Source organism: Vicia villosa, unplaced genomic scaffold (assembly GCF_029867415.1).
Source record: "Vicia villosa cultivar HV-30 ecotype Madison, WI unplaced genomic scaffold, Vvil1.0 ctg.000426F_1_1, whole genome shotgun sequence".
Lineage (NCBI taxonomy): Eukaryota > Viridiplantae > Streptophyta > Magnoliopsida > Fabales > Fabaceae > Vicia > Vicia villosa.
Window position 1 is genome coordinate 372,519 of NW_026705203.1, and position 17,130 is coordinate 389,648.

Here is a 17,130-nt window from a genome sequence, read left to right on the forward strand (position 1 = left end):
TGAAAAGAATTCTTCCTCGCATAATAATTAACCAATAATTAATATAGAAAATATATGCGTGCCGAATCCTCGGATAATAAACCACATATGTTTAATACAAGTGATTAGTTCATAAATTGGGCTGTTATAAATTTTGAATTATTGAACATGTGAAAAGTGAATGTTTCATACACTTCTGTTTTTATTTTAATTATCACATTAATACTTCAAGTTTGGTCTTTAAATACCTCTTGCAAACAAATTAAATAGAACTAATATGATTGAGAAAAAAACATAAATAATCAAGGCAGTAATCAAAACAATATTTAAGAAATAACATCAAATTAATAACTCGTAAGTTTGAATTACATACTCCAAGTAACATAAAATTTAATACATGACAATAATATCTGAATACCACTATATAATTAAAATCAATTAAAATAATTTGACATAACAAAAAGAAATAAACACCATGCCATAACTTCAACTAGAGAGCATAGCAATCAAAATATTGAAACATAATATAGATACTTATTCAAAGCTTAAGTGACAAATCAAGCCCAGAAGATTCAGAATCGAAAGGTTCATCTTCAGTTTGAATTTCATCTTGGAACTTTGGTTGATGAATTTCATCTTTGACAGGAGCAGCATCCACAAAAAAATTCTTCTCTATGATTGAGTTTGAGCTTGTGGCAACATCTTTAGAAGACTCTCCAAGTTTTAGAAAAGAAGCAATTTTATTATCTGCACCATTTTCAACCCTAGAAGAAGTTGCACCACCAAGACCTAGAATTCCAACCCTGCTACTACCTTCCATATTGTTTCTCAAATTAACAAGGGGTGGATTTAATGTCTCTTGGAAACACACACCACCACGACCATATGCGAATTTACTTGGTGCAACCATAGGGCTAAAAAAAGATGGTTTTTGAATCATTGAATTCACTCTAACCCCGAGTGATCCATAAGGTGAAGAAAGAGCACTAGGATAATGAAAATAAGGGTTCAAGTGAGTTTGCCCTAACCCTAAAGCACCATACCTTTGTTCGCGCTGCATTTGTAAAGCACGTTCCGTTTTATGGGCGTTCTGGTGCCCCCTAATGCTTGTAAAGTAGGATATTCTCTCTTGCAAAAGTTGCATGCATAAGATACCTTTGATGCCGAATTCTTCTCTTCAGTGGTTTTCTCGCCTTTCTTTTCATTGTCGGTATTAGGACGATCAGATGACGAACCACCAACTTGAATAGGGCTAAAAAAATTGTGCTCTTTCACCTTTGACCCGTCAACCGAATCCTCTTTCGATAGCTTCACAAAATCAGTAGGCATGTTGGAATCGGATTTTGAAGACTGACCTTGTTCATTCTCCATCATGTCCACCAGGTTTTTTGTTTTGGAAGAATCACCATGATTTTGTGAAGTGACTGAGATGCTAGAGGATTCGGATGCCATGGAACAAATTAAGTCTAGACAACTATATCTTACGTTGGTTTTTGGTTTGATGAAAAGAGTGGTTTATAAGTGGTGTTATTTATTTTGCTGAGTTAATGCACAAATCTTTGATTCATATTTTGCTGTCAGGGGATGTATATTGCACCCATTCATTTTTGGAAATTTGATTCATATTTTGTTGTTAGGGGATGGATATTGCACCAATTCATTTTTGGATATTTGAATTACAATTAAGAAAATTGAAAAATTTGAAACGATGTGAGGGGGATATTACACCAATTGAGTGTGTAATCCGTTTGATTAATTTTTACTACTCCAAGCGTTCCAGTTAATAAGAACCATATTGAATATGTTCAAATATTTTATTCTTACATTATTTTCCTATCAGCATGTAACTACAACTGCCATTAAAAACACATTTCATAAATTATTTTGGGATAGAAAAAAAAAGCAAAAAAAAAATAAAATTATGATTGATCATGCTTTGTAGTTTCAGTCGGTAAAAAATTTAAATTTGTTTTTTCTTTAGAAAATTTTAATAGAATCGTATATTTGTTTTTAAATTTTTCTATACCAATTGTGGAGCTTATTATTTTTAAGTAAATTTTCATATTATATTAAAGTTTTTCGTTTTTTCTTTTTATAGAATTTACTTTTTATTATAAATTATAATAGTCCACTTTTGAATATAATAGTCTATTTGTTTTTAAGACTTTATGTTAGGTTTTAATACTTTTTAAGACTTTATGTTAGGTTATAATAGTATATTCTTTTTAAAGAATTTACTTTTTAAGACTTTATGTTATGATTTAATATAATAGTATATTTGTTTTTCACTTTTCTATAATAAAAAATGGGACTCAAATATATATCTAGTTAAATAATGGACCTTAGTTATTTTTCGTAAATTTTAATAAATACTTAACTTTTTTCTTTTTTATGATAATAAGATTTTTTTTGGTTTAAAACAATAAAATTCAACCTTTGACCAATTTTTTAAAAGTTTATCTGACTTACTAAAATAGTAAAGTTTAACTTAGCCTATTTTTAAAAACTTACTAAAAGTTTATCTTTGCCTATTTTTAAAAACTTACAAAACTATTTTAGTTTTACATTATGATCGTACCTGATCAGAAGGATCGTCAAGGCCTGCTCGAAAGTTGGATCTTTGTGAAGTGAAAAGGAGGGGTGTACCTATAGGGTACTCCGATGCCAAAGTAAGAAGAGGAGCAAAGGAGTGCAAGTACAAGCTAAAGGTTAGAAAGAATTGAATACCTCGCCCTCTAGTTAAAGAGGGTATTTATAGCCCCCAGCGCTGGGCCATGATCTCGCTACTGGGTTGGATTTCCAGGCCCAACTAGGAGACTGCCAGGTTTCCTGGGCGGATATATCGGAGGTGCGTGAGTGCCCTCTGTCCTAGTTAACCGCTCCGAAGTAGAAGGGAGACGCGGTCTTTTAGGGACCACGTGGACTCCGCATTATTCGGGGGGTTGGATATGAAGGAGCCCTGCGAGGAGCAGGGTCCTCGGCGTGAGGATGCTCGTGGGGAGCACCCGTGTCGGGCGCCAGGCAGCTCGCGGGGAGCATTATGCCGGGCAAAGGGTAGACGAGCAGGCTTTGCTCTTTATGGGCCATGAGATAATTTGGACCCTCAGGGTTAAGTGGGCCGAAAATAGATTGGTCCGAATCTTGGCCTAGTCCAGAACAGGAGCACCCCAAGTCGGAGTTCCGAGGGAGGTGCTTCGAGTTTGCCAATGCTCGGCCCATGTGCCGTTGGTCCTCGTCTACTGATGGTGCTCGGGTCTCGCGTTCGTGGGGGAAGAGGAGAGACCGCGCGTGATCAACACTCGTTGACGTGGCATAGCATAATGATTGCCTAGGAGTAGATGGCGGCGCCTAAGGGGAAGGTGTCAGCCGACGCGATGTTTCGTATTCCGGGCATTTCTCCTATAAAAAGGGTTAGACCTTTTCATTTGGGGTTTTTCGCTCTCCGTTCGCGTGCTCGGCATCTAGGTTAAATTTCCAGATCTTCATCCTTCGTCGACTCTCTTTGAAGAATCAAGCGCAAGATTTGCTGGAGTCATGTCACAATCAGGTACGACTGGGCTTTAATTCTTGATTTCGAATGCGTATCTTTGCTTTCAGGGGATTCACAGGTTGCGTCCCCGCTGGTTTTATTGTCTAACTCAGAAGTTTCTCTTCGTGAGATTCAAGAGCCATAACCGTCTCCTCGGGTTATTCAAGCGATGCCCGGGAGAGGTTAATAGTGTAGTTGATTTTTTCGTTACCGCCCGGTGCCTTCATGATTTGGCTCGTCAAACCCATGGGTTTGGCTGGTGCACTCATGATTTCCCTCAGCTCATTCATAAACATGTTCGGCGCGTTTAAGGATTCCGCCGATCATGCTGGGTAGGACCCGAGCGTGTATATTTTGTTTAATTTTTGCTAAGTTTGATGGGGTGAGTCCTCGGCTAGCAACCAAGTGTATCTTTGACGAGGGGTTTAGCCGGGGGCTTCGGCGCCTGCTGTTCTACCCTTTCACTTGCATCACGGTGGAAAGGTGGATTTGATGAACTGTCGGATTCACTTTTTCCTTCTGCATGCAGGTGAATCCAATTCAGGGTCTCGCTCGGGGTCCAGCTCGTCGGCAAGCTCGGAATCTAGCTCGTGGGCTAGTTCGCGGGAGACAGCTGCGAGCAGTTCCGACGTTGAAGTGATTGAGGTCGATGGTTCTCATCTTGCTGCCATAGAGGAGGGGGAAGAACAAGAGGGTTCCCTCGGTTCTGGCGCCGAGGAAGGAGTTTCACCGACCCCACTCTTTGACTATGACTGTGACAATAGTGTCTACTAGGTGGCCCACGAGCCTCTGACCGTGGTTTCTCGGTACACCAAATCTCTAAACGGGGCCTTCAGGGAGGTCGAAGATCGGGGGCCCAGCAAAACGAGAACAGATCCGATCATTTTTGGACGAGAATGGCGAGGTTAGGACCAAGCTTTGTAGCGTGTTCCCTTTCTTCTGGTGGAGGGGCCATTTCGATCTTCCTCCTAAGAGCTATGCTTGCGATGATGCGGATTTGGACGAGCAGGAGACGGCGTCTTACGCGGTCTTGTGCGAGTATGTAGATAGCTTCTAACTGACCCAGTGGGTGACGAGGAGCGGTGATCCCGTATTGGACGAGGATGGTGTAGCAAAATTCGAGGCGCGGGCCATCAACACGAAAGCTTTTCTGTCCTGCAGGACGCCCGAGGAGACTAGAGTGTTGTTAGGTGGTTTCTAGGATATTTCTTTCTTGTTCTTCTTCAGTAACGCCCTTTGCTAATATCTTTGTTTGTTTTTCAGATGCCATGCCGTTGAAGGACGAGAAGCTTCTGAAGATAACCCAAGATGCAAAAAGGGTTCGGGCAAAGAACAAGAACCGGTCAACTGCCTCGGGAGACAATTCAGGATCGGCTGGTTCTCCTCAGGTGATTGTGGAGGGGGAGAAAACTCCGAAGAAGATGCGCACGGATGAGGCTACTCGGGAAGAACCGTCGAATTTGGGGTCCGACCGTGGATTCTTGCTCCCTCCCTGCTTCAAGGAGGGCCAGTACTTTGAGAAGTATCCTCTGTTTGTCTCCCCGGACGAGGCTCGTCGTGTCGAGGGAATGACTGCCCCTGCCCGCCTCAAACAGCTCGCCAGTGATAGTGTTGCAGTCATGAGGGTCGTGGAGATGGCTCATGTGCTTGCGAAGGATGGCACTGTTTCTATCGAGGCTTTGAAGAAGGCGGAGTCTGATAAGAAGGTCGCCGAGGACGAGGTGGTCAAGCTGAATGTGGCTCGGGAAAGGACGAAGAAGAGGGTTGACGACCTCTTGAAGCAGAAGGACAAGGAGGTGGAGGCGGAGAAGAAAAGGTTTTCTGACCTCGAGCAGTCCTGGGCGCCGACGGCGGAGGAATCTTCGGATGTGGCCGTGCTTAAGACCAGGGCCGAGTTTGTCGATAAAATCGACGACTTGAAGATCGAGCTTGCCGATATGGCCGGAGCTGGATTTAAGAGGGCGGTTCAGCAGTTGAGTTTTCTGAACCCGGGGCTGAAGACAGATGACATTGGCCTTGCGTCGAGGATTATGGACGGTCAGCTTGTGCCTGGTACTCCTGACGAGGAAGAATAGATTTTTTGGTTTTGATATTCTGCGCCTGCGTGCCCGTGTTTTCTTGGCCTGTGCGCCATTGTTTCTTCTTTTGAGATTTTGGAGCTTTGCCCGCCATATTTGGGGGCCTGCGTGCCCTTCTATATTTTGTACTATTTGGATATCACCGGCCAGTTTGGTCGGGTTTTAATTATATTCTTGTCTCTGCAAGTATTGTTTATGTTTTGAATTTCCTCTTTGTGCTTAGAATGTTTATTGCTGCAGGAAATTTGTGATCGGATTATGTTTGTAATCCTGACGAGTGATATTATACTTAGAAGTGTTTTGTTACTGACTATGCTCGGCCTAGGTTGATTTTCCGGGCGTGTGGGGTACGACCCGGGTGCGCAGAGCAGGTGTGCGCTATGAGAGAGTACGAGACCGCGGTCGGGGCCAAGTGCTCGCGGCGTGAACAGTCCCATCGCGAGCTGGGGTTCTGCCATTCAGGTACTGCTACGGTGGGTCTAGGTGTTTGGTCCCCCGTGTAGCCGGTTTCATTCCTCGGCTGGGAGATCTGATTGTCGTTGTCGTGGAGTGTTCGCGTTCGTACCATGACGCGAGTCCGTGCCTGGTCGCCCTCTTGTGTTCGGGGTGAGCGCTCGGGGAGTGTTAGCTTATTTCTAGCTGTAATAGCGTCTGAGTTTTTCAGCATTCCAGGGTCGAGCAAGTTTTTCGCCGAGGAGGTTCTCGAGGTAATAGGCGCCATTCTCGATTTTATCGTAAAATTGGTATGGGCCTTCCCGGTTTGGGGCGAGTTTGCCCTCGCGCGAGTCTTTCATGTTTCTGCGGAGAACTAGGGCGCCAACTTCGAACTCGCGTCTGATGACTTTAGTGTTATGGCGCAGAGCTACCTGTTGCTTTAGCTTGGCTTCGCGGCGGGAAGACCTTGTTCGGATCTCTTCGACCATGTCGAGTTCTTCCCTCATAGCCTCATCGTTGAGTTCTTCTTCGAGAGGTGACTCGGTCCGACGAGAGGGTTCTCGGATTTCCACGGGGATTACGGCTTCGGTGCCGTAGGTTAATCTAAATGGGGTTTCGCCTGTGCTCGAATGAGGCGTCGTCCTATATGCCCAGAGTACGTTGTGCAGCTCCTCGACCCAAGCTTTCTTAGCTTCTCCAAGTCTTCGTTTCAGTCCTTAGAGGACGACTCGGTTAGCCGCTTCGGCTTGCCCATTTGTTTGGGGGTGTTCCACCGAAGTGAAATGCTGTTTGGTACCGAGCTTGGCTACGAACTCTTGGAACTTCCTATCGGTGAATTGATCGTGGAGGCCTCTTTCGCGTCGGTCGGCAGTTCGTCTTTTGTGAGGAAGTTATACATCGGGGTCATCCAGCAATGGTCGTCACCTATGGCGAGCACTGGTAGGTGGGGCACATTCTTATTTACACTTGGACTTGATAAGATTTCTTGGATCACTGATTTGTTCCCGCCTTTATTCCTCGTGCTCGCGAGTTTGGACAAGACGCCGGCTCGGGAATTATGCTCCCGAGGTATATGCTCGACTTCTACTTTTGCAAAGTTTTTCATTTTATCTTTGACTAGCGCGAGATACTCGACGAGCACGTCGTATTTTTCCTGGTAGTCGCCGTTAACTTGGGATGCGACGAGTTGGGAGTCGGTGTAGATTTTTACCTCCCGGGCGCCCACATCCTCGGCGAGTCGTAGGCCTGCTAGGAAGGCTTCATATTCGGCCTGGTTGTTCGATGTGGTGAAAGACAAGACTAGGGATACCTCAATGATGAGTCATTCGTCGTTCTCTAGGATGATGCCGGCTCCGCTTCCCGAGCTGCTGGAGGCGCCATCTACGTAGATGGTCCATTTATTCTTGACAAGGGAAGGGGAGGAGGTGATCAAAGTCATCTCGGCTACGAAATCGGCCAGCGCCTGAGCTTTCAGTGCTTTTCTGCTTTCGTATTGGACATCGAATTCGGATAGCTCGAGGGACCACTTTAGCATTCTCCCGGCCATATCTGGTCGGCCGAGGAGTTGTTTGATTGGTTGATCGGTTCGGACGACGATGGTATGGGCGAGGAAGTAATACCTCAGCCTTCGGGCGGCTATTATCAGTGCAAGCGCGACTTTTTCGATTTGTTGGTATCGCATCTCGGATCCTTGTAAGGCTTTGCTGGTGAAGTATACGGGCTTTTGCCCGTCTTCAGCCTCTCGGATTAAGGCCGCGCTAACCGCTTCGTTAGAGACGGCCAGGTAAAGGTATAGGATCTCGTCGTTTCCCGGTCGGGAGAGGACGGGTGGCTCCGGGAGGACTTGCTTGAGGTGAGATAGCGCTTGTTCGCACTCCTCGGACCATTCGAAGGTCGCTTCCTTGCGCAGTAATTTTAAGAATGGGAGAGCGTGCTGGGCGGACTTTGCGACGAAACGGGACAGTGCTGTGAGCATCCCGTTTAAGACTTGGATGGATTTCTTATTGTTAGGTGTGGGGAGTTCTGAGAATGCTCGGCATTTGTCCGGGTTGGCTTCTATTCCTCTTTCGGTCAAGTAGAAACTGAGGAACTTACCTGCCCGGACGCCGAAGGTGCACTTCTCTGGGTTGAAACGCATCTTGCAGGACCTGGCCTACTCGAATACTCGTTCGAGATACGTGGTGTGGTCGGTGTCCTCTCGGGATTTGACGATCATGTCGTCCATGTATACCTCGAGGGTGTCACCGATTTCTCCTCGGAATACCTTGTTCATCATCCGCTGGTAAGTGGCTCCGGCGTTCTTAAGTCCGAAGGGCATTACATTGTAGTAATAGTTGCCCGACTCGGTCATGAACGCCGTGCACTGCTTGTCGCATCTCGCCATAGGGATTTGGTTGTAACGTGAATAAGAATCCATAAAAGACAACAGTTTATAACCGGCCGAGTTGTCGACCAGTCTGTCAATGTTAGGCAATGGGTAAGCATCTTTGGGACAAGTCCGGTTAACATCAGTATAATCAACGCACATTCTCCATTTTCCATTTGATTTTTTAACTAGTACAACATTTGAGAGCCAAGTTGAATACTTGGCCTTGGAAATAAAATTTGCCTCTAGGAGGTCTTTTACAGCTTTCTCGGCAGCCTCCGCTTTCTCGGGAGACTGCCGACGCCTACGTTGAACTACTGCCTTCACGGATGAATCAATGGAGAGATGGTGTCAGGCGACCTCAGGGTCGAGTCCGGGTGTAATACGGTGAACTGTAAGATGGGCACATTTTGGGGTATGACACCGGGCATTTCAGCTGCACTCCAAGCAAACAAGTCGGCGTTGGCTCGAAGGCAAGCCACGAGTTGTTTCCTCGGCAGATCTGGGATGTCTTTTCCGGTCTTCACCGCCATGTCAGGGTTGTCGCACTTCATGATATTGGTAATGTGGTCACGGCGGTAAGGTCTTCTGTTTCTTTTTTCTTTTACAAATTATATAGTTCAGCAATACATAGCTGCCACAGGAGGAATAGGTCTTCTGTTTCTTTTGTCTTTTACAAGATTGGTATTATCTTCGCATTCTCCTGATGTTTTCCACCCTTACATCAAGGTAAACAACATGAGGATTTGTTTAGGGGAAATGGTAGTGCCCAGACGGATTCAATATATTATGGAGATACATGTCACAAGTTATTAAGAAATTCCAAATTTGTGTTTTCTACTTTTAAAGCTACCATAAAAAAATCTCTTTCTCCATTATTTAAAAATAAATAAATTATGGTAGCATCTTTACTTTATGATTTTATTGGTTGGAGTGTTTGTTGTCCTGTTTCACATAGTTTGGATTGGAAAGTTAAAAAATTGATTATAGTATTAGAAAGGTCCATATATATTTTATTTTTACAATGTTTGATGTATGATTATAATGATTTCTGATTCTTGTGGTTTTGTATTGAAATTGAAAACATAGTTACTACAGTGGATTCTGCTACTAAGCCTTTAAGATTTATTGGTTTGGTTGATGATGTTGCTTCAGAAATTCATCAGGTTCATTTTCTTACTAAGTTAATAATTTAATAAATATTATGAATTAAAATATTTTGTTACATAAGTTTATCCTAATTTTTTTTCTATTATTTATAAAGGATGTAGAAGTTAATTTGATCATAACAGATTATTGTATGCCAGAGATGACAGGTTTTTAAATTCATTAAAATTTGTCATGAGCATGTGCTTATTTTTAAAATTTGAATGAGTTTGGTGAAATTATGCACAAACAGACTTGTATTTTTGAGAATGAATGCAGAAACAGTCTTGAATGAGTTTGGTTAAAATTTGTCATGAGTATGTGCTTATTTTCATTGGACAATCTCATTTACATCCTTGAGCACCTCTCTCTGTTTTACAGGTGAAAAAGATGAGCCTTTATGCTGTAAGTAATGCTGTTAGACAAGTTAAAGAACTGACGATGGTGGCTAATAAGTAAGATTGAGTCGATCTTAGATTTTTGTGAATTTAGGGAATAACGTTGGTTGAGTATAAAATACCAACCAATATAATGTGGTATTATCTAAAATAAAGGATGGATATTTATTTGGTTGTCATTTAGGGAGTAAGAAGATTGAGTATTATGTAGTTTTTGTTTTACAAAGAACCGAAGATTGATATTTATTATTTGCCCAAGTTTGGGATATTGGTTTTAGAACATTTATGTATTTTATTGATATATTTATTATTTTCATTCTAAAGTAAAGAAAAATAATGAAAGTTTTAATATTCTTTTTTTTACATATTTATAATATATAGCGGAGGTCAAAAACCCCCACAAATTGGCTAAAAAACCCCCAAAATCCGCCGCATTTTTTGTAGTGAAAGTAGGCCTAAGAAAGCGCTTTTCTAGAAAAAGGGCTGCTAAAAGGGGGCTACGAGAGCGCTTTTCTGGAAAAGCGCTGCTATAGGGGGGCTACGAGAGCGCTTTTCTGGAAAAGCGCTGCTATAAGAGGTGCTACGAGAGCGCTTTTAGAGTTTCAAAAGCGCTGTCGTTACCTACGGCAGCGCTGACTTTGGCAGCGCTCTTAAAGCCCAAAAAAAGCGCTTTTAAAGCCCTTCCGCGTTGTAGTGAAATCACATGTTCACCCTTTTAACTCTCATTTAAATATTTCTTAATTACTTTGATCAGCATTATCACCCATTAAATTCTCTTTTCCATAACATCTTATTACCTTTTCAACATTTAATCCAATAATCTCTCAGTAATACCTCACAAGTAGCGTTAAATTTATTTATTCACTTTTGACTTATTCTCTCTATATATCTCTCAATCAATTATTTAATTATTTATGGTTAGTTAATTAATTAAAAAAATCACTAAAAAATAGAAAAACTTTATCTATAAATTCCACTATCTCTCTCGATTAACTAAGATATAGGCATGTAGTTTTCCTTGAATCCCACTAAAAATCGTTTTTTTATTAAAAAAACAACATGGTATATAGTTTATATCCTTCTTAGAATATATATAATTGATAATTAATTAATAAAAATGGTTAAAAAATATGATATGAAACTTTCTATTAAAAACATGGTTATAATTAGTTTATTATTATTCTGTCAAAAAATTAGTTTATTATTATAATAATTATTATATCAACACTACAAGAAATATGTTCTCCTGCGACATATACTAGCGGTGTGTTTTCCACGTGAGTAGTTGCGACGTGTTTCCCACGTCACAACAAACTTTTATAATAAAAAAAATCAATCCAACGTTATAATCAGACGTGTCAGAGGTTGGTTTTTTTAAAAACAGTTGCGACGTGTGAGTCACGTCGCTACTAAAAAGTAAAAAATAAAAAAATACAAACTTTAACGTTGTAGCTGGAGGGAGATTTGAAATTTTTTGAATTTTAGTATTACTTTTACAGATGTGGCAGAGTGTGTCATTATTATTATGATCGTTTGAGTGTAGCGACGTGGAAAGCACGTGGCAAAGTTGCAACGTGAAGACCACGTCGCTGATGTCCTTATATATTTTATCAAAAAACCAAAACACTTGCGTTTCAGAAACAAAACCAAAAACACAGTTTCACTTCTTCTTCTCCAACGCCCCTCCCCTTTCTTCCTCCATCCATTGCTCCAACTCCCCCTCCCATGTTCTTCCCCATTGCTGTCTCAACTCTCTCTCAAATATCAATCAAAGGTAACTAATTTTATTTTTTATTTGTATAATTTTATTTTTTAAGAACTTTTAAATTTCTGAATTTAATTTAGGGTTTTTTTTGAAGAATTGAAGATTGAAGAATTGTGAAGAAGAGGTACTACAAGAGTGAAGGAGATTTGAAGAAGAGGTATTTTAGTAATTTTTTTAATTTTATTTTTATTGTGATATACTTAAATAAATTTATTTAGTTGTGAAAATGAATTTTTATATACAAAAATGTGTGGATGTGAGTTTATAAATTTAGTATATAAATTTCAGTATATATAAATTTATTCTGTATATTTGTTAATTTATATGTGTGGATGTGAGTTTATTCTGTATAAATTAATGTATATTTGTTAGTTAGGTTTTAATTTATATGTGTGGATGTGACTTTATTCTTTATATTTATTTCAGAATATCTAAGTTTAATATATATATTTTGTTTTTCATAACTAAATAAGTTTATTTAGTCTAAGTTTAATATAAATTTTTATATATTCTGTTTTTTTGTCTAAGTTTAATTTTATATACTTAAGTATTATCTTTTGATCATGTATAAATATATATACGGAAATGTATAAATATATAAATAAAAAACAGAATTATAAAAATTATCAAAATATTTTTAAAACAGAATTATTTTTGCATATATAGAAATTAAATTTTTTATGTTTATAATAAAAAGATAATATTTTTATATTATGAATTATGAAAATAAAATATTAAAAAGAGAATATTTTTATACATATAAGTTATGAATTTTTTATGTTTATATAAAATAAGTTATTTTTTGAAAAATAAAAATATAAACAAACTATAATTAAAAATACATCATTTTTGTATATATTTGATAAAAATAGTTTTATTAAAAAAATTCTAATAGAATATGTTTTATATGTAATATATTTTATTGTTTTTAAAAATAGAAATTATTATTAAAAATAATATACATAATAATCTTAATGAATGTAGAAGTTATGTTTACAAAATATTATTAATATTTAAAAATTAAAAATAAAGTATTATAAATTTACATTGTATATAAAATATATTATATATTTAATAAAAAATTATATTTATTATCTTTATGAATTATGGTGTTATATGAGTGTAGCAACCTGCCCTAAAAATTAAGACTTTTAGAGTCGCCACCTATTCTGAAGGGCGAATAGGAAACCCTACGTAGTTTAGAGATTCGGGGTAAGTTATTATAATCAGGTCGAGGGAAGGTGTTAGGCATCCTCAACCCTTTCCTATGGCTTTGAATCTAAGGTAACAGTTTATGGCTAAAATATTTGGGTTTTATAGCTAAGGAAGTGAATAGGGGGAAAATTGAGATTTTAGGGAGGGGGACTCGCCTTGTTGCCAAGTGCCTACGTATCTCCTTATGGAGAATCAGAGTCAACGTAGTTCGGGCACAAGGTTGTACGCCTTTGAATTTGATATGAATGTGTTGTCGGTATTTTGAATTACCGTTTCGCAGTTTTGAACAGATGAAAATCTGTGGTTCGTGGTTTGATGTGTTTTATGTTTGTTTGGGCGTACAACCCTGATTTGATATGGCACCGTTAGATGCGATGATCAATAGATTTGATCAGTATAGCTAACGGATTATGGGCATTGCTGGTTACTCAGATCGATAGATTGATCGTCGCGGGCAGCAAATTAAAATGTATTTTAAATTTTATGTATTTTCTATCTCTCGTCTAATGCGACTAATAGATTTAGTCGGGTCGAGGAGAGAATTGATTAAGAATTAATTAAATTATTTTATTGCTTTAATCAGATATTTGATCAGTACGACATAGAGAGTCGACTAATTCGAAGGCGGGATGAAATAGATATTCATCTGCCATTTATCCGTTAAAGGGGAAGTTAGAGTTTATTGTTTTTATTATTTTTATCTCTCGTCTACTGCGACTAATAGCTTTAGTCGGGTCGAGGAGAGAATTAATTCAGGATTTTGTTGCCAAATGGCAATGGGATTGGGCAAACCCTAATAGTATAAACCTTTATAGGTTTTATTGTGATTTTATAATAATTAAAATTAATTAAATCAATTAAGTCGAATAATCGACATAATCGAGTAATCGGGGAAAATGTTATACTCCTGACCCTAATCCTAATTTGATTTTTCTAAACCTAATTATATTTCTAATCCTAATTAAATTAAATATAATTTATTAATTTTAAATCTAGATAACTAAATAAATAAATAAAAAGATATGTAGAGGAACCTGGTTTTTATTGTGTGTGGGCAGGCTGGGAGCCTATAGTATGCACCTCCCCTTTCAGATGCTTTGGATCTGAGCTGAGGGAGATCCTATGGCCTGGATGTGAGGCACAACGTGTTCCTTCGCGCGGGAGATCCATGGAATCTGCAAAGAAATATTTTGGAAAAAATAGTGCAAAACCTGGGTATCGAACCCAGGTTATCTCGTTCACCATTAAATTAATAGCCACAAACCATGATATATACAAAAACGAAAAAGAAATTTGAAATTAAAAGAACACGCGCCCAGGGTACACTTCTTCTTCTTCGTGAGATAAAAAAACAGAACCTATGGCAACGCTTTGTGTGTGTGGTCATAAACCTGTAATCTTGAATCTAGCAAACAACAACATATAGATAAGTTCAAGAGGCATAAATCGATTGAAATTTCTCTTCTAAATTCATTGGTGGCCACGGTTTTGTCTAATTGTGGCTGAAACAAATAACCCCAAATCAAAAGCTCGAAAACCTAACCATGGCATACGGCTATATTTGGCCCAAAACTCGAATCCAGACATTCTAACACATTGTAATCCGCATGAATAACAAGAATATGCAACCGAAATCATCTAATGGCGTATGAATTAACGGATTCGATTACAAACAAGGTGTGCAAACCGTGGCCTCCATGAGAGTGATTCTACGTGTTCTGGAGAATGGTGATGGTCTGGAAAGCTTCAGATAATGCCGAAGGACCTTGCTGGATAGTTGGAATTGATTCAATTCGTCTGCAACTCCTCTCCCATGGCCTCTTGATTTCACGTTCTTTTTTAAAACTCTGCCCAGTCCTCCTTTTGGCCGAAACCCCCCCCCCCCCCTGTACGTGAGATGTGTTCTTTTTTTATATTAACAAATTAGGTCTAACAAAAAAGGAAAATATATTTACATTAAAATCATTAATACAAATTTTATTTACATTGATTTTGGTATCCAAAATTAATATTTTTTATTTTAGATTTTTTGAGCTATAAAATGCATAAAATCAACATTTAAATGAAAAAATAATATTTTAAAAATACTCCTAAAATGGAAAACGAAAATAATACTTTAAATAATAAAAAAACTTATTTTTGTGATTTTTAATAATAAGTAAAAATTAAAACTAAAGTTAGAAAGCAAATAAAAGAAAAAGTTAGAAGTAGGATTTGAACTCGGGACCTCGCACTCTTGTACACTCAAATCCTTACCGACTGGGCTATGTCAATTATTTGAAATAAAATGACATATGAAAATATGTGAGGGCAAATTTTGGGGTATGACAGCTGCCCCTGTTGAATCTTCTTAAACCTGAAGAGTCGAATAGGCACGTCTGCCTATCGTGATCTAAAGGTAGAAGATGATTGAACACTGAAATGCCCTGAAATTTGCCTTTGTTGGGAAGAAATCCCGTGGGAGATGGGCTTACAGATGCCACCCAAGGTAAATACCCCTCTTTTTTTAGAATGTGAAGCAGACGCTTTCGAAAGGAATCACTGTGTTTCGATTGTAGCACGGCCTAAAAAGGCAACCTGAATTTTATGTAATGTTATGATGCATGCGATGTATGATGCAGTGAGCTTCTCAAAATAAATGAGAGCGATGTATGTATATGCATTGTGTATGAATGAGGTATGTTAGTTGAATGATGCATGATTGTCAGTTAAAGTGTGTTAGTAGCTCTGAAAAGAAAGATAACACCTTTGATTGTTATTGATGATGTTTTGGAGAATATCACTGCCGAGGGACTAACGTGATAAACCCAATTGAGAAACCTTTTGAAAATCTTTGTTGTAAAATCCTTTGTAAAACCCTGTTTGCTTGGAAAAGCTCCTAGAAAGGTTGGAATACGTCTTAAAGAAGACTGTCTGAAAAGGTTCCTGAAAAGGACTGCACCAATAGGATCATTTGCCATAGCTATAGCAAACTCACCTGCACCATTTAGGATAATTTGCTATGCTCATAGCAACTTCACCTGCACCATTTAGGATAATTTACTATGCTTATAGCAACTCACCTGCACCATTTAGGATCGTTTGCCATGCTTGTAGCAAACTCACCGGCACCATTTAGGATCATTTGCCGTGCTTGTAGCAAACTCACCTGCCCCATTTAGGATCATTTGTCGTGCTTGTAGCAAACTCACCCGCACCATTTAGGATCGTTTGCCGTGCTTGTAGCAAACTCACCGGCACCATTTAGGATCATTTGCCGTGCTTGTAGCAAACTCACCTGCCCCATTTAGGATCATTTGCCGTGCTTGTAGCAAACTCACTCGCACCATTTGGATCATTTGCCCTGGTTCGGACAAATTTCATCTGCACCAAAGGAATTACCTGCCATGGTTCTGACAAGCGTACCTGCATAAGAGTAATCATTTGCTATAGTTCTAGCAAACTTACCTGCATGAAAAAAGATTCACCTGTTTGGAGACTCACGACTCGAGGGTCGGAGAAAATACACCTTTCACAACACGAGGGTTGGAAACTCACGACACGTGGGTCGAAAAAATACACCAATCACACCACGAGGGTTGGAAACTGGGCTTTTATAGTAAGTGAATGAACTAGATGATATGTGTATGCTAATGCGTATGTATGTATGCTGATGTCGATCCCGAGATTTTATCTCCTTATTGAACCCGTTGAACTTGTTTACTCCATGCTTGCACCTATACCATGACTATGCTTATGCTGGCTTGGTAATGTTCATGTATATGGGTAATGCTTGTGTTTATGTTGATGTCTGGTCGATGTGATGAGTAGAACGAAGTAATGTCTTCTGTAAGACTACTTGAAAAGGTTTTTTGGAATGGATGTGAATGTTTGTCTTGAAGAAGACTACCTGAAAAGGTTCTTAGAAAGGATAGAAATTTTTCTTAAAGAAGACCACCTGGAAAGGCTGAAAGATGTCTTACAAGAGCTACCTAAAAAAGGTTCTTGAAGAGGGCAGTGGATGTCTTAGAAAAGACCACCTAGAAAGGTTCGTAGAATGTCTTAAAGAAGACTACCTGAAGAGATTCCTGAAAAGGATGCCAAGTTTTTTTTTTGAAAAAGACTACCTGAAAAGATACTTAGAACAAGAACGTCTCGAAGAAGACTACCTGAAAAGGTACTTAGAAAAAGAATGTCTTGAAGAAGACTACCTCAAAAGGTACTTAGAAAAGGAGTGTCTT

The 17,130-nt window shown here is 39.1% G+C and overlaps 1 pseudogene; it reads right to left on the reverse strand.

Moving 5' to 3' along the window:
* Nucleotides 1-517: 517 nt before the first annotated feature.
* Nucleotides 518-1,477, reverse strand: LOC131628154 (zinc finger protein GIS-like; annotated as a pseudogene).
* Between the last annotated feature and the right edge of the window lie 15,653 nt (nucleotides 1,478-17,130).